The sequence below is a fragment of the Rattus norvegicus genome, chromosome 4 (assembly GCF_036323735.1).
Source record: "Rattus norvegicus strain BN/NHsdMcwi chromosome 4, GRCr8, whole genome shotgun sequence".
Classification (NCBI taxonomy): Eukaryota; Metazoa; Chordata; class Mammalia; order Rodentia; family Muridae; genus Rattus; species Rattus norvegicus.
The window spans coordinates 88,033,511-88,053,063 of record NC_086022.1 but is presented as its reverse complement, the minus strand read 5'-3'; the positions used below and the strand labels follow the sequence as shown (position 1 = coordinate 88,053,063).

The following is a 19,553-nucleotide window of genomic DNA, read 5'->3' as shown; positions in this document are numbered from 1 at the left end:
GTTCTGTAGGTTTTTTGTATGTTTATGGGCATCTCTTTCTTTAGATTAGGGAAGTTTTCTTCTATGATTTTGTTGAAGATATTTACTGATCCTTTGAGCTGGGAGTCTTAACTCTCTTCTATACCTATTATCCTTAGGTTTGTTCTTCTCATTGAGTCTTAGATTTCCTGGATGTTTTGGACCAGTAGCTTTTTCCACTTTACATTATCTTTGACAGTTATTTCCATGATTTCTATGGAATCTTCTGCTCCTGAGATTCTCTCTTTTATTTATTGCATTCTGTTGGTGATGCTTGTATCTATGGCTCCTTGTTTCTTCCTTTTGTTTTCTATATCCAGGGTTGTTTCCCTGTGTTCTTTCTTCATTGCTTCTATTTCCATTTTTAATTCCTTCAACTGTTTGATTGTGTTTTCCTGGAATTATTTCAGGGACTTTTGTGATTCCTCTCTATAGGCTTCTACTTGTTTATTTATGTTTTCCTGTGTTTCTCTGAGGGAGTTTTTCCATGTCTTTCTTGAAGTTCTCCAACATCATGATCAAATATGGTTTTAAATCTAGATCTTGCTTTTGTGTTGTGTTTGGTTATTCAGTGTTTGCTTTGGTGGAAGGATTGGACTCTGATGACGCCATGTTGTCTTGTTTTCTGTTGCTTTTGTTCCTGTGCTTGCCTCTTGCCATCAGATAGTCTCTGGTTTTACTTTGTTCTGTTATTTCTGACAGTGGCTAGAACATCCTATAAGCCTGTGTGTCAGGAGTGCTGCAGACCTGTTTTCCTTCAGCCAGTTATGGGAACAGAGTGTTCTGCTTTTGAGCGTGTAGCCTTTCCTGTCTACTGGTCTTCAGCTGTTCCTGTGGGCCTTTGTCCTGAGTCCATCAGGCAGGTCGCTTGGAGCAGAAAAGTTGGTCTTACCTTTGTTCCCGTGGCTCAAGTTTGCTCTTGGGGGGCTTCTTTTGAGGCCTCCTTGAGGGCGACAACAAGTTAGGCCTGCACCGCCTTCTCCAGGAGACCCTGTGCACTGGGGTCCCAGATGGTGTTAGGTATTTTCCTCTGGAGTCAGAAATATGGGCCAATTGTAGTCTCTTCTGGCTTCTCCAGGAGTGTCTGCCCCTCTGAATGTTTAGCTCTCCCTCCCATGGGATTTTGGTAGAGAGAACTATTGATCAGGTCCCTTCAGGTCCGGGCGGTGTCTGGAGTGTGGGGGACCTGCAGCTCCAGTGCCCCTATCTTCCGGTTCCCAGAGGCCATATACAGTTTCCTCTTGGGCTAGGGATGTGGGCAGGGGTGGGCAGTATTGCTGGTCTCTCCCGCTCTGCATTCTCAGGAGTGCCCACCTGTCCAGGTGGTGAGCTCTCTCTCCCAAGTGGTTTGGGAGCAGTGAACTGTCAGCTGGGATCAGAGAGTTTGGGGCGCCATCTAAAAACCAGAAGTATCTGGTCCCAGAGGAATTTTGCCTCTGTGTGTCCTTAGACCACCAGGCAGATTGCTTGGAGCAGAAAACTTGGTTTTACCTGTGGTCCCGTGGCTCAAGTTTGCTTGTGGGTGGTTGCCTTTGAGCTCAATGAGGGCATCAACCAGGAGGGCCTGCTTCGCATTTTCCAGGAGCCCCAGTGCATGGGAGTCCCAGATGGCTTTAGGTGTTTTCCTCTAGAGTCAGAAATGTGGGCAGAGTGTAGTCTCTTCTGGTTTCCCAGGCATGTCTGCCCCTCTGAAAGTTTAGCTCTCCCTCCCATGAGATTTGGGTGCAGAGAACTGTTGATCTGGTTTCTTCAGTTCTGGGCGATATCTGGAGTGTGGGGGACCTGCAGCTTCAATGCCAATATTCTCTCTTTTAATGTGCAATCAGTTTTATAAACTTTTTATATTTTTGCAGAACAAAGAAACTATCACTCAAGACAAATTTAAAATGCATTGTTAACCATATTACAGCAGTGGGTAAAGTGAGATAGGGGAAGCTCTTTATAGACCAAGATATTATCTGATGAGATTCTTAGCTCTCAGATTGGTGATGGCTAGTGTTTTGCTAATTTAATAACTTCTAACAGTATTATTTATTATCACATGTGTTTAATTTCAATTATTGGCTTCAAAAATGTTCTCTATCTGGTATCATGAAATGTTTGTTTAGATACAGTGTGGGTCAAGTAATGTTTTCTCCCAGAGGCTAAAATTGTACTGAGATAATGTTATAAATTTTTGCTCCTACAAAATTTCTTCTCATTATTGAAATTCCAATCTGCCCACAAGCCTCTGTAAACACCGACTCCTTCCAAAAACCCTTTCTAGTTTTGAGTTCACAGCAAGACACAGCCTCTTTTCAAGGAATGTCATTTACAGCAGAATCCCCACATTCATATACTGTGAAGGTTTGTATATGCTTGGTCCAGGGAGTGGCATGATTAGAAGGTGTGGCCCTGATGGAATAGGTTTATAATTGTGGGTGTAGGCTAAAAGACCCTCACCCTAGCTTCCTGGAAGTCAGTCTTCCACTAACATATTTCAGATGAAAATGTAGAACTCTCAGCTCCTCCTGAACCGTGCCTGGATGCGGCTATGTTCCTGCCTTGATGATTATGGACTGGACCTCTGAATCTATAAACCAGTCACAATTAAATAGTGTCCTTATAAGAGTTGCCTTGGTCATAGTGTCTGTTAACAGCAGTAAAACCCTAAGACATATCCTCACCTGGTATGTGAATATTGTTATGGTTGGAAAGCACAAATAGAGGCCATTGGATTTGCTCTGATCACAGAAAATAGGGAACCCCAAAAATATCACATTCCGAGAGGGATTACAGAAGTCAATGCCACCCTCAAAGATTAAAAAATACAGAGGTAATCATTTGTATAACATCTCTCTCTATTCTTTGACCTGTAGAGAAAACAGATGGGAAATTTCATGTTGGAGCATTAATTCGTGGAAAATGATTGTTGGCTACGATGAACCTAGTGAGACTGTTGTGTAAATTATATTTTAAAATGTTTTGTATGAACACTTTTAGTTATTATTATGACCCAGGCAGTTCTGCAACAATAGAGACAGCATCCTATGAAATTAAGCTAAAGTCTAATTATTGGGCAAATTTCCCCCAATCCATTTTCTCTAAGGTAGATTATTAATTCCCTAGCTATGCTTTCCAAGTACTTTCTTTTTGACTGTCATTTCTGCTCGGTCTGGCTTCAATGGTCATTTCACTGTGCCATGTGCTCCTGGTCCATCATGTCTGATGGAGACCTTCTGTACTCTCTGTCTTCTTCTTCCTCCCATCTCTATTTTCCTTGTTCTGCCTTGCCTCTTTTCTCCTTCTGTTCCCTACCTGCCATCTCTAACAGGGTAATTAAAATTTGGCAAACTTCTCTATTCTCTACCATAATTGACAGTAGCCACTTTAAATCAGCTTTAAATAACTTTAAATCGGGATGTAAGGTTTACATAAAAAAGGCTACTGTACTCGAGAATCTGCTCCTCAAGGGAAAATAGATCTTGGGGTACAGAATTTACCACATGTACACGCAGCAGCACCAGAATAACCAGCAACAGTGTGACTCCAATTGCACTTGTTATACCTGATCTGAATTCTTTTTTTGGGCAGATTAACCTAGCTCTGATATGTGTAAGTAGATAGTGACCTTACAAATGCTTTTTAAAAATACTTTTTCATCAACAAAAGAACTTCAGGGGGAATCTCCATCCCTGACCTCAAGCTGTGTTACAGAACAATAGTGACAAAAATTGCATGATATTGACTCCCAGAAATAAAGCCACATACATTTGGAGGCTTGAACTTTTTTTATAAAGAAGCTAAAACCATAACATTGAAAAAAGAAAACAACTTCAACAAATGGTTCTGTTCTAACTAGATTTCTACAGGTAAAAGAATGCCAATAGAACCATATTTATTACTCTGCACAAGATTCAAGCCCAAGTGGTTCAAGGGCCTCAGGATAAAACCAGATACACTAAATCTAATAGATAAGAAATTGGGAAATAGCTTTGAACACATTGGTACAAGAGACAGTTTCCTGTACAGAACAACAATGGCTTAGGCTCTAAGATCAACCCCTGATAAATGGAACCTCATGAAACTTCAAAGCTTCTGTATGGCAAAGGACACTATAAATATGACAAAAAGGCAGTCTACATATTGGTAAAGATATACATCTGACAGAGGGCTCATTTCCAAAATTTACAAGAAACTCAAGAGTGGCTACCCTCAGTTCCACAACACACACTGCTGCATACTTCCATTCAATTTCCTGATCCTCTGTACTTCTCCCCTGTTTCCTCCCACACCTGATCCTGCCCCCCTTTTCTTCCCTCTTCCTTCCAGGTCTCTTCTGCCCTCTACCTCCCATGATGTTTTTTTCCCCTTTCTAAGTAGGACTGAAGCATACTTTAGTTTTCCTTTTTCTTGAGCTTCATATGGGCTGTGAGTTGTATTATGGGTATTCTGAAAACACTTTTATTTCAACCTCTTTTTTTAAAAAAGTAACTATCATTACATTCATTAATAAAATCATAAAGATAAGGTTAAAACAATAGTACAAACATTTAAGGGGTCATATGGGGAAAATTAATACAGTAGAAGTTTCCTAAAATATGTACAAATAAAAAGGCAATCTAAATGAAACAATCAAATAACAAGGAGACAGAGTGCAAAGTGAAATCTATCATCACCAATTTAAGCTAACAGTACTGGTAATTGTTTACATTTAATTGAGATATTTTCAAAAGGTTTACATAGGAAACTCCAAACAACACAGTGAATGTCATGGCTATTGTTTGCTCTCTACAAACTGATGGTAAAGCCATATTCCTGAGGATATCACTTACATAACTCATTGAACATGGAGAAATGGAGGTTCTAACTATCAAGATGCTTTACCGTAACTGTTCAGAGTTCATGATATCTGGAAGCACCATGCATACTACATGGACAGAAAGTTAAACAACAACCCAGCTAAAAACCCTCAAACTATAATAGTGACTAGCCAGCAAGATATGATTGTGCAATAATGACATAAAGTCTGTGAAACTGACCAACCTACATCTGGTTTAATTTAAAACATGTACTCCATGAAATGAAGTCATTGCCAATACTGCTTGGATAGTCAAGAACCTAAAACTAGATAAGCCATGGGGCCAAAGAAGAAAAATCAAGCACTGGTGTTCTTGTGAAAGAATGTAGCAAAAAAATGTTCTTAATGACACTCTACTGGACTCATAAATCTGAGTCTTATTAAATCATCATCACAGAAGCTTCTTCAATTAGCAGATGGGAAGAAATACAGAGACCCATATGAGGAAAATACATAGAGAGTGAGAGACCTTGAGACACTCAGTTCTATTTTGGATGACTCCACTAAATTATTTTGCTCAGGGCCCAGGGAACTCTGTGGAAGAGGTGGTAGAAACAGGAACCAAGAGACTGCAACACTGATGTCTGAGGGCAATGTCGAGAGAAATCATCACCCTACAGTTGGGCCAGTGTGGCAGTTAGATTGAGTTCGAATTCTGGAAACAATTGTGTGCTGAGCATGGCATCAGTCCGAGGCATTGTAGTGGAGTTTGTCACTGAGAGCACTGACGACAAGGACCTCTTTTTCTACCAGGCAGATGATAAGCATTAAATCTCCTGGGTTGTGCTACTGGACCTGGAGCCTAGGGTGATCCAATCCATTCTCAACTCCCCTATGCCAAGCTTTACAACCCAGAGAGCATCTACCTGCCTGAGCATGGAGAAGGAACTGGAAGCAACTGGACCAGCAGATTCTCCTCGGAAAAAAAAATCCATAAGGCATATTTGACGTCATAGATTGGGAGGCAGCTGGCAGTGGTAGGCTAGAGGGATTTGTACTGTGTCACTCCACTGTTGCGGGGACAGGCTCTGGCTTGGGCTCCTACCTCTTGAAACAGCTAAATGACAGGCAATCCCCAAAATAGTGCAGGCATACTTCGTGTTCCTCAACAAGATGAGTGACCTGGTGGTTCAGCCCTAAAACTCCCTCCTCAAGTTAAAAAGACTGACCCAGAATGTGTGGTGGTTCTGGACAACATGGCCTTGAACATGATCAACATAGACTACCTGGACATCCAGAAACCATCTTTCTCTCAGATCAACCAGCTGGTGTCCACTATCGTGTCAGCCAGCACCACCACCCTCCGCTACCCCAGACACATGAACAATTATTTCATCGGCCTCATTGTCTCTCCCAGTCCCACCCCTTGGCTGCACTTCCTCATGACTGGCTATTCCTCCCTCACCACAGAAGAGTAGTCAATGTCCAGCATGAGGAAGACAATGGTTCTGGATGTCATGAAGAGACTGCTACAGCCCAAGAACATGATATTGTATACAGGCCAGGATCACCAGACCAACTACTGCTACATCGCCATCCTCAACATCATCCAGAGAATGGCGAACCCCACCTAGGTCCTCAAGGACCTGCAGAGGATCTGGGAAAGGAAGTTGGCAATCTTCATCTCCTGGGGCCCAGCCATTCAGGAGGCCCTGTCAAGGAAATCTCCCTAACTGCCCTCAGCCCACTGGGTCAGCGGGCTCATGAGGCGAATCACTAGTAACTCCTTGCTTTTTGAAAGAATCTGTCACCAGTTTGACAAGCTGCAGAAATGGGAGGCCTTCATGGCACAGTTCTGCAAGGAGGGCATCTTCAAGGATAATTTTGATGAGATTGTCACCTCTAGGGACATTGTACAGCAGCTGATTGACCAGTACCCTGCAACCACATGGCCAGACTACATCACCCAGGAGCAATGAGTCACCCAGGACAAGGACCCTCATCTGCCTTACTGGTTATTCCAGGCCCTGCCTGGCTGACTACACCTCAGAGCACAGATCAGGGACCTCATAAAATCACTGACATACACACACACTGTCCATTGGCTTAGGGGTGGGTTTACTTCTTTGAGAGTATTTATCTTTAAAAAAAAAGCACTGGATGTAAAAAATTAGAACCAGAGTAGATAGAGGATGTCAAGGGAATGCAAAGGAAACTAGACCTTCTAAACAGCACAATGGATACATACAAAGTACGAGACTGTGGCAGCATGCACAGACTGCACAGATTACATCCGATAGTGTCCTGGAGTAGAAGTTGACACAAGCCCATCCCTAACTCTAAAACTATCTTTCTTTGATACCCAGTTGCAAATGAAAAAATAGTTTTTTTCAAAGTATGTCTCACTTGGGGAAATAATCACTCTGCCCTGCAGAAGATGACCAACACAAAATAATCTCAATGCAATCTTTACAGGTCCTTTACATGTATATGACTTCAGGTTTTATATTCTTAGAAGGAACTTGTGTTGAACATGTGTGCTTCTATGTCTGTATGTCATCTACTACTTAATATGTTTATTGTTCCTTTCTTTGACTCTTTTTCTCGTGTGTTTTTCTTTATGTTGGTTTGTTTATTTTAAATTATGATTATTTAGTTTATTATTATTAATCATATGCCCTCTTGTTTCCTAAGGAGAAACAGAAAGAACATGGATTTAGAAGGGAGAGAAGATGTGAGAGAACTTGGAGGACTAGAGGAAGGGGAATATATTGTGTGAAAAAACATTTTCCAATAAAGGAAGAACATAATTGTTAAATGGTGGGGTATGGTTGAACCATAATGATCCTAGAACACAAGAGACAGAAATAGAAGAATCCCTATCTGGGAAGTTCTTATTACGAAACAACCTATTTGGTAGGCTCCAGGTAGAGAAGAGACACACTTTATCAGAGCATGTGGTGAATGTTTCTGAAAAACAACAGCCAAGGTTGTCTCCTGGTCATGAAGTATACATGAATACATGTCCTTTGTCTTTGCAAATATTCACAAGCATAAACATATTCGTAAAACCCACATTGTATATGTCTATATCTATATCTATATCTATATCTATATCTATCTATATCTATATCTATACCTATATCTATAAATACTTTTTATTTACCAATAATATTTCAATAAGTGTGGGTGAAATGAAAATAAACACACATATAAATTTCATATAAGACTAATTGAGTAACTGTAGTTAAAAGTGGGAAAACATAAATTTGCATTAATTTCATTATCCAGAGAAAGTTGAATTAATAAACAGAATTAAAGCTATGTTTTGGACTAAACTTTATGAATGAGTAAGATCAAAGTGCTTTCAAGAAAAGGTTTATAAAGTAACTCTCAATGAGAAGCTTGTTTTAAATAACATCAGCATCAAGGACACTTGTAAGATAAAGGAAAAAGAATAAAGAAGAGAATTCATGTGGAAAGAGCAATGTATGCTATACAATGAACCTAAGAAGTAGTACTTGGCATCTGTAATGTCAAAAGAATATATGTATATAATACCACAAACTTTATTTGAACCATAAGAAGAATGTCACATTGCTACTTGAAGAACTGACGTTTAAAAAGGTATGATACTTGTACTTGTACATAAAATAAGTGAATCATTTTAAAGGAAGAAAAATAATCTTTTTTTAGAAAAATCTAGTGACACTTGGAGTGCAAGTTTTTCAGTACACTGATTATTCTTTTATCAGAACTAATTTGTACCAAAGGAGTTAATTGTGGGATAGGCATATATCACAAACTTCTGAACTCTCAGGACAACTGGGTCATACATCCATAACAGGATTGAAGTGAATGAGATGATGAAGTCCTCCCAGTAAATGACCACAAAGAAAATCACCAGCAGCAAGACAGTGTGGGTGGCCCTTTTCTCAGAAGATACTTTCAGGTGGCTGATGCAATGAAGATGCTTCCATTGTGCCTGATGTCTGCACAGATAATCACTACCTATACACTTGTGGTCAACAAAACTCCTATGAGAAATACATCTCTGGACATTGTTACTATTAAAGTTCATCCCCTATGATGTAGTTCATGGGGAAGAGTGAGCAGGATTTAGTGACCCTCATCTGGTTGTTCTCACTTACATTGCTAAAACCAGCCACATAGAAGATCCATGTACTACTGAATGACAAATTGAAAGACCAAAGATATAAGAAAGCATAGATGATGTGTGTTTTTACTTTATGCTTAAATTTCGCCAACAATGAGGTACTGGGACTGATTGTGAGTGTCTGGAACACACCCAGGAGGCAGGTGATGCAGACAGAGAGGCTTCTCATCACTCTGTTTATGTAAAATGTTGTCTTACATTTGAAATCATTTCCAAATTTTAGTGACTTTAATATGTTTGCAAGCAAATTATCTCCTCCAGTGAGGATCATCATTATGTGAATTAAGGTCAGTTGACAGGAGATCAGGTCCTTGGGCTTAGGTCTGTCACCTAGTATTATGGAAGTATAGAAAAAAGGAGAAACATATTGGCCAGGACTCCAAGTCCAGCTTGGATATAAAGGACATTATCTAATGATGGCATGTGGAGAATATATTCATCTTAAGAGCATAGTAGAAGCATATTTCATGTATTTGGAAAAAACAATGTATATGTGAAACTTGAGATTCATTGGACAATTTGTTTATATCATTCTTCTATTTTGTCTCCTAATTCTTCATTAATTTGCTTCTTTAACTTCTGATATTCCAGGCTGTATATCAGAGTTTACATTTCTATATTCCATCCATGTATCTCCTAGAAATAAAAATTATATATAATAAATGCCTACATGGCCACATGTGTACAGAATGAACACTTTGCTCATGCACTTTATTGGAGTGCCTTAGAAATCCAATCCTATTGATTTCAATTGTCCTATTGAATAGCTAACTTTTAGGACAAAAGTGATGAATCAGATAATTAATCATATCCATGTAATTGAACAAAATGCATGTTGGTCTGGGAAAATAAATAAGAAAAGAAATTCTAAAGTAATTCAAAACATCAGGCAATTCTGTCTCATATTCCATAATATTACTATTCTCTTTTGCAACTATCCATGTTTTCACTCATAATTCTGATTTAATCAAAGTTATAATTCATGATTTTCTAACTATTTTAATCACCATAATGTTTATTCCAATTAATTGTTTTGTAATCTTTTTCATGAAATTTTACATACTGAGAATTGAGAAATACTTTGGGAGACCATTAGTGTACTTTTCACTCTATTAATAATTTAACATTTACAGTTATGAAAAATCCTAGATGAATTCCAATTCACTTCCCATCATATTAAAACCCTTTGTGAACCTCAATTAAGGATTAAAGAACTACTATTTTTCCTTCCTTTATGTCAGGAAGAAAGTAAATCACTAACAACATGATTCCTTATGGCGTTTTCTTGTTACCTATTGTTCTTCTTTGACCTAACTACCCTCTTTTCTATATTTGTTTCCTCCCTTTACCTAAGAGCCCACCCATTTTCCCATTTTCCTCTTTGATAAGTTTTACCCTGATACTCTTTTTTAACCTTCTCTACTTCTTCTGGATGTGCCTGCCTGTTTCTTACTAAGTAGCACTGTCTTTCCCATTTCCTTGATCAGATTCTTGTATCCTGCTATTCTGCTTCCACACTAACACCTATCCTGGCAATGGTCTGGTTTTGCTTCCTTCATTTCCATAGTTTATAAAAGTTACATAATCGCAGCTGATGATATGGAGCTAGGAGCCTCCAAGAAGAGAGAACATGTGACATTAAGACAAACACTATTTTCCATACACTATGACAAACATGTAGTGCTGAAGATGACCACATTGATATTCTGTTTGGGAATTCCTGCTTGAGATTCCATAAAATTTTAAACAAGGTCTCAAGTGTTGTCATATATCACCAGGACCCAGAAAATTTCACAGTTTCACTCAACAGTCATAACTTTAGTGTTTATGTAAGTTGCTTGGTTTGGTTACCAGGATCATGTTATTATTGAATTGATTTAATTTGGATCTTTAAAATCAGCTTTGTGATAAAGTCACAGAAAATGACTATACTGACCCATAATCTTGTGAGAAAAAGAGTGCCTAATTATATTTCCAGTTCACTTTTATACTCCTCGTATAGATATGCATGCATACATGTGTAGAAATAATGTGAAGTTAGTGGAAGAGACCATCCTATAATGTTCTCATGAAGATGATGTGATAAATCACACATTTCACATTTATATGATTTTTGGTCCTAAAATATTTAACCTAATAAAGGAATATAATCATCTCAGTTGCCAGAGCTAATCATCTAATTCTCTCATCAACATATATTTACAGTAGAACACTGATATACTATATGCAGAAAAGCTTTGGAACTAAGGCTGCAGGGATGAACTGGTGATTAAGAGCACTTTGAACTTTTACAAAGGACTTTTGCTTGATTTTCAGCAGTGACATGATAGCTCATGATCAACTGCAACTCTAGTTTGTAGCAATCCATTGACTGTGACATGCAATGTTGTTGGTACACATAGATGCAGGCAAGCAAAAATTCATGTATGTAAAATAAAAGAAATAAATCTTGTATAATTATATAAAAACTCCAGAATAATACTTAACTCAAGCCCTGCTCTCCAAATTGAAAGAAAAGTAGTCATATGCCAATTTCTAAATTGCAAATGCACAAAAGATATATGTATAATAATTTTATTACTTTACATATATATTAATATAGCACATGTAATATGAGTAATATAAAAAATGGTAGTATAAGGTAACAGATAGTAAACTTACATGCTTTTTCTTTTCCCAAAGATGTTCTTTAAAAAATCTCTTCACATCCATTGCTTTGTAAATGTTTGTCACATACAGAAAATGATACATCGTTTAATTTTCTCAAGTAGCTTCTTTCTCTGGGCTTCACTGAAGCTGAGACTGAACCAGAAAAGACCATAACTACAGAGCTGTTAATGTATCCATACACTGAGAAAATTCACTTGATTTATTTGAAAATATTTGCAGTGCTGGGGAATTTCGGATTAGTTTACACTGCAATGTTTTGTTCTAAATACTAAAAGCCAAAGTCAATGAAATTTATAAGGATGCAGAAACATCACTATTAAATTGACCCAGAACGAAAAACAAAGCAGTGTGCAGGCAGCTGTCTCAAAATATGTGCAACGAGAGACCATTAGCTCTACATTTTTAAAGAAAGATCACTTTACCACCTCACTTTCACAGGTTTTGATTTGGGAATTGTTTGGTTTATGAATTTACGCTGATCTTTAATTTCTGTTTTATGGACATTTAAAATCTAAGTGATATGTAAATATAATAGGTGACAGGTATCAATTTTATTTTAAGCTTCACCACACTTAGTAAGGACCTAAGAGTAGTATGACTGCTCAGAGAGAATTAAATTGAGTATGTTACTTTCAAGTAACAAGATACATGGTGTTGACTGATGGTCCACTGTCAGCAACAAGAATAAATCTTCAGGAATCTCAGGAGATGAAGACCTTAGCCACACAAGCTAGTTCCATGGGATCTTTATGAAACAGATAGTGACAGAAGAAATAAACACTGATCAGTGATCACTAAGGTATTAATTCATAGCTATTACCTCATCCCCGTAAGTAACTTAAATAAATGGGTGAATTATTCTTCAGAAATTAAGTTTAGCCCAGGTGTAGTGGTAAGCACACAGATGCTGACCAGAAGATTACAAACTCACACCTACAAGACAGTTCCCCTGAATGAAGCAGCAGTAGCAGCAGCAGCAGCAGCAGCAGCAGCAACAGCAGCAGCACCAGAGGTGTTATTGCGGAGAATTCATGGAAGCAATCATACCCAGATCTTCATCACAAGTTGCATGGCAGTATTTTGGAAAAAATACAAATATGCTCACTGGGAACGTATATGACTCTGTGTGTGTTTGTGTTTGTGTGTGTGTGTGTGTGTGTGTGTGTGTGTGTGTGTAATTAATTGACCACTGAGACTAAGAATTTAGCAATGATATAGTGTGGGCCGGGGCTGCTGACATGAATACCTTCATATGAAAAACTGAGACATATAAAATATGTTTGGGAACTAAAATGAAATTTAAGATAAATGGAGAATGTGTCCTCTGTTTCTGATTGACTTGATCAAATGCATGGGCCCTGCACAGTGGACCAGTTCAGGCATTTAATATGAATTACCAAAAAGAAACTAAAAAAATTGTATGATTGCAAACATGAACTCAAGAATTATCATTTGGGTATTTTAGTATTGAAAATCTGGGGCCAGTGCCATAATGACATTCCCTGGCAGTATTTTGTTCCATTAAAAAAACATCAATTTCATAATTCTACACTACCTATTCTACAATTAAATATTTGTGTGTTTGTGTTTGTTTGTGTGTGTGTGTGCATGTGTGCATATGTGTGTGTGTGTGTGTGTGTGTGTGTTAAGGAAAAATAGGGAGATAGCAACTTGTAAAATTATAATAGCAATTGTATTTTTAAATTATTGGATGAAACCTTGAGGAATTTGACTTTAAATAGTTTTCTCATTGCAAACGAAAAGTTTACTAAAATATATATAGCAGTAGCAATGTTAAAAGGGTTAATTTAGAAAACAAAATATAGCACCTGAGCAGCACGTCCCCTGTGCTCCAGACACCGCCCAGAACTGAAGGGACCTGTTCAACAGTTCTCTACACCCAAAATCCATGGGAGGGAGAGCTAAACCTTCAGAGGGGCAGACACGCCTGGGAAGCCAGAAGAGCTACACTCTGTCCACATTTCTGACTCCAGAGGAAAACACCAAACACCATCTGGGACCCTGGTGCACTGGCGGCCCCGGGAAAAGGCAGGGCAGGCCCTCCTGGTGGCCGCCCTCATGAAGAGCTCAACAGCAGCCAGCTAGGAGCAACTTGAGCCACTGGACCACAAGTAAGGACAACTTTTCTGCTCCAAGCATCCTGCCTGGTGGACTCAGGTCACAGGCCCACAGGAACAGATGAAGACCAGTAGACAGGAAAGACTACAAGTCCGAAAGCAGAACACTCTGCTCCCATAACTGGCTGAAAGAAAACAGGAAAACAGGTATACAGCACTCCTGACACACAGGCCTACAGGATGGTCTGGCCACTGTCAGAAATAACACAACAAGGTAACACCCGAGACAACCTGATGGCAAGAGTCAAGTGCAGGAACCCAAGTAACAGAAATCAAGACTACATGGCAACATCAAAGCCAAATTCTCTCACCATACCAAACTCTAAATATCCAAACACACCAGAAAAGGAAGGTCTAGATTTAAAATCACATTGAACATGATGCTGGAGAACTTCAAGAAAGACATGAAGAACTCCCTTAGAGAAAGGCAGGAAAACATAAATAAACAAGTAGAAGCCTATAGAGAGGAACCACAAAAATCCCTGAAAGAATTCTGGGAAAACACAATCAAACAGGTGAAGGAATTAAAACTGGAAATATGACCAATAAAGAAAGCACAAAGGGAAACAACCCTGGATATAGAAAACCAAAGGAAGAGAGAAGGAGCTGTAGATATAAGCATCACCAACAGAATACAAGAGATAGAAGAGAGAATCTCAGGAGCAGAAGATTCCATAGAAATCATCGACTCAACTGTCAAAGATAATGGAAAATGGAAAAAGCTACTGGTCCAAAACATACAGGAAATCTAGGACTCAATGAGAACATCAAAACTAAGGATAATAGGTATAGAAGAGAGTAAAGATTCCCAGGTGAAAGGACCAGTAAATATCTTCAGCAAAATCATAGAAGAAAACTTCCCTAACATGAAGAAAGAGATGCCCATAAACATACAAGAAGCCTACAGAATTACAAATAGATTGAATCAGAAAAGAAACTCCTTCTGTCACACAATAGTCAAAACAGCAAGTGCACAAAACAAAGAAAAAATATTAAAAGCACTAAGGGAAAAAGGTCAAGTACCAAATAAAGGCAGACCTATCAGAATCACACCAGACTTCTCACCAGAGACTATGAAAGCCAGAAGGTCCTGGACAGATTTCAGACAGACCCTAAGAGAACACAAATGCCAGCACTGGTTACTGTATCCAGCAAAACTCTCAATTAACGTAGATGGAGAAACCAAGATATTGCATGACAAAACCAAATTTACACAATATCTTTCTACAAATCCAGCACTACAAAGGATAATAAATGGTAAAGCCCAACATAAGGAGGCAAGCTACACCCTAGAAAAAGCAAGAAATTAATCGTCTTGGCAACAAAACAAAGAAGGAAAGCACACAAACATAACCTCACATACAAATATGAATATAACAGGAAGCAAAAATCACTATTCCTTAATAGCTATCAACATGAATGGTCTCAACTCCCCAATAAGAAGACATCGATTAACAAACTGGATACCCAATGAGGGCCCTGCATTCTACTGCCTACAGGAAACACACCTCAGAGACAAAGAGAGACACTACCTCAGAGTGAACGGCTGGAAAAGAACTTTCCAAGCAAATGGTCGGAAGAAGCAAGCTGGAGTAGCCATTCTAATATCGAATAAAATCAATTTTCAACTAAAACTCATCAAAAAAGATAAGGAAGGACACTTCATATTCATCAAAGGAAAACCTCACCAAGATGAATTCTCAATCCTAAATATCTATGCTCCAAATACAAGGGCACCTACATACATAAAAGAAACCTTACTAAAGCTCAAAGAACACATTGCACCTCACACAATAATAGTAGGAGATTTCAACACCCCACTCTCATCAATGGACAGATCATAGAAACAGAAATTAAACAGAGATGAAGACAGACTAAAAGATGTCAAGAACCAAATGGACTTAACATATTTACATAACATTCTAACCTAAAACAAAAGGATATACCTTCTTTTCACCACCTCATGGTACTTTCTCCAAAATTGACCATATAATAGGTCAAAAAACAGGCCTCAACAGATACAGAAAGATAGAAATAATCCCATGCGTCCTATCAGACCACCATGGACTAAAGCTGGTCTTCAATAACAATAAGGGAAGAAGGCCCACTTATATATGGAAGTTGAACAATGCTCTACTCAATGATAACCTTGTAAAGGAAGAAATAAGGAAAGAAATTAAAGACTTCTTAGAATTTAATGAAAATGAAGGTACAACATACCCAAACTTATGGGACACAATGAAAGCCAGGCTAAGAGGAAACCTCATAGCTCTCAGTGAGTGAAGAAAGAAACAGGAGAGAACATATATTAGAAACTTGACAGCATACCTAAAATCTCTAGAACAAAAAGAAGCAAATACACCCAGGAGGAGTAGAAAGCAGGAAATAATCAAACTCAGAGCTGAAATCAACCAAGTAGAAACAAAAAGGACCATAGAAAGAATCAACAGAACCAAAAGTTGGTTCTTTGAGAAAATCAACAAGATAGATAAACCCTTAGCCAGACTAACGAGAGGACACAGAGAGTGTGTCCAAATTAACAAAATCAGAAATGAAAAGGGAGACATAACTACAGAATAGGAGGAAATTCAAATAATCATCAGATCTTACTACAAAAGACTGTATTCAACAAAACTTGAAATCTGAAGGAAATGGAAAACTTCCCAGGCAGATACAAGGTAATGAAGGAACAGATAAACCATTTAAACAACCCCATAACTCCTAAAGAAATAGAAGCAGTCATTAAATGTCTCCCAACTTAAAAGAGCCCAGTCCAGATGGGTTCAGTGCAGAATTCTATCAGACCTTCATAAAAGAACTCATACCCATTCTATCAAATTATTCCACAAAATTGAAACAGAGTGCTGCCGAATTCCTTCCATGAAGCCACAATTACTCTTATACCTAAACCACACAAAGACCCAACAAAGAAAGAGAACTTCTGACCAAATTTCCTCATGAATATCGACTCAAAAATACTCAATAAAATTAAGCGAACCTAATCCAAAAGCACATCAAAACAATCATCCACCATGATCAAGAAGGCTTCATCCCAGGCATGCAGGGATGGTTTAATATATGGAAAACCATCAATATAATCCATGATATAAACTAACTGAAAGAACAAAACCACATGATCATTTCACTTGATGCTGAGAAAGCATTTGACAAAATTCAACACCCCTTCATGATAAAAGTCCTGGGAAGAATAGGAATTCATGGCCCATACCTAAACATAGAAAAAGCCATATACAGCAAAACAGTAGCTAACATTAAACTAAATGGACAGAAATTTGAAGCAATCCCACTAAAATCAGGAACTAGACAAGGCTGCCCACTCTCTCCCTACCTATTCAGTATAGTTCTTCAGTTTCTAGCCAGAACAATCAGACAACAAAAGGAGATCAAAGGGATACAGATTGGAAAATAAGAAGTCAAAATATCACTATTTGCAGATGGTATTATAGTATATTTAAGTGATCACAAAAGTTCCACCTGAGAACTACTAAATCTGATAAACATCTTTAGCAAATTGGCTGGATATAAAATTAACTCACATAAATCAGTAGCCTTCCTCTACACAAAAGAGAAACAAGCCGAGCAAGAAATTAGGGAAATGACACCCTTCATAATAGTCCCAAATAATATAAAATATCTCGGTGTGACTCTAACTAAGCAAGTAAAAGATCTGTACAATAAGAACTTCAAGCTTCTGAAGAAAGAAATTGAAGAGGACCTCAGAAGATGGAAAGATATACCATGCTCAAGGATTGGCAGGATTAATATAGTAAAAATGGCCATTTTAACAAAAGCAATCTACAGATTCAATGCAATCCACATCAAAATACCAATCCAATTCTTCAGAGAGTTAGACAGAACAATTTGTAAATTCTTTTGGAATAACAAAAAACCCCGGATAGCTAAAACTATCCTCAACAATATAAGTACTTCTAGGGGGATCACTATCCCTGAACTCAAGCAGTATTACAGAGCAATAGTGATAAAAACTGCATGGTATTGGTACAGAGACAGACAGCTAGACCAGCGGAATAGAATTGAAGACCCAGAAATGAACCCACACACCTATGGGCACTTGATTTTTGACAACGGGTCCAAAACCATCCAATGCAAAAAAGATAGCATTTTCAGCAAATGGTGCTGGTTCAACTGGAGGTCAGCATGTAGAAGAATGATTATTGATCCATGCTTATCACCCTGTACAAAGCTTAGTCCAAGTGGATTAAGGACCTCCACATCAATCTAGATACTCTCAAACTAATAGAAGAAAAAGTGCAGAAGCATCTCCAACACATGGGCACTAGAGAAAATTTCCTGAACAAAACACCAATGGCTTATGCTATAAGATCAAGAATCAACAAATGGGATCTCATAAAACTGCAAAGTTTCTGTAAGGAAAAGGCAAAGGACACTGTTGTTAGGAAAAAATGGCAACCAACAGATTGGGAAAAGATCTTTACTAATTCTGTAACTGATAGAGGTCTTATATCCAAAATATATAAAGAACTCAAGAAGTTAAGCTGCAGGGAGACAAATAACCCCATTTAAAAATGGTGTTCAGAGCTAAACATAGAATTCACAGCTGAGGAATGCGAAATGGCTGAGAAAAACCTAAAGAAATGTTCAGCATCTTTATTCATATGGGAAATGCAAATCAAAACAACCCTGAGATTTCACCTTATACCAGTGAGAATTGCTAGGATCAAAAACTCAGGTGACAGCAAATGCTGGAGAGGATGTGGAGAAAGAGGAACACTCCTCCATTGTTGATGGGATTGCAAACTGGAACAATCATTCTTGAAATCAGTCTGGAGTTTCCTCAGAAAATTGGGCATTGAGCTACCTGAGGACCCAGCTATCCCTCTCTTGGGCATATGCCCAAAAGATGCCCCAACATATAACAAAGACACATGCTCCACTATGTTCATACAGTCTTATTAATAATAACCAGAAGCTGGAACGAACCCAGATGCCCTTCAACTGAGGAATGGATACAGAAAAAGTGGTACATCCACACAACAGAATATTACTCAGCTATCAAAAGCAATGACTTTATGAAATTCGTAGGCAAATGGTTGGAACTGGAAAAGATCATCCTGAGTGAGGTAACCCAATCACAGAAAAACAAACTTGGTATACAATCATTGATAAATGGATTTTGGTCCAAATGCTCTAATTACCCTAAATGCACAGAACACATGAAAATCAAGAAGGATGTCCAAAATGTGAATGCTTCAATACTTCTTTAAAAGGGGAACAAGAATACCCTTGGGAGGAAATACAGGGGCAAAGTTTAGTACAGAGGCAGATGGAATACCCATTCAGAGCCTGCCCCACATGTGACCCATACATATACAGCCACCAATCTACATAAGATGGATGAAGCAAAGAAGAGCAGCCCAACAGGACCCGGATGTAGATCTCTCCTGAGAGACACAGCCAGAATACAGCAAATACATAGGTGAATGCCATCATTAAATCACTGAACTGAGAACAGGACCCCGGATGAAGGAATCCTAGAAATGTATGAAAGAAAAAGGGGCTTGGGACCTCATATGAACAACAATGCCAAAAAACAATCAGAGCTTCCAGCGACTAAGCCACTACCCATAGACTGACCCTGGGCTCCAACCTCATAGGTAGCTATGAATAGCCTAGTAATAGCAACAGTGGAAGGGGAAGTCCTTGGTCCTGCCAAGACTGAACCTCCAGTGAATGTGATTGTTGGGGGAAGGCAGTAATGGGGGTAGAA

General features: G+C 38.5%; 2 pseudogenes; one reads left to right on the top strand and one right to left on the bottom strand.

The window, feature by feature from the left end:
- Positions 1 to 5,451: 5,451 nt before the first annotated feature.
- Tubg1-ps2 (tubulin, gamma 1, pseudogene 2) lies at positions 5,452 to 6,777 on the top strand (annotated as a pseudogene).
- On the bottom strand, positions 8,501 to 9,398 carry Vom1r-ps71 (vomeronasal 1 receptor pseudogene 71; annotated as a pseudogene).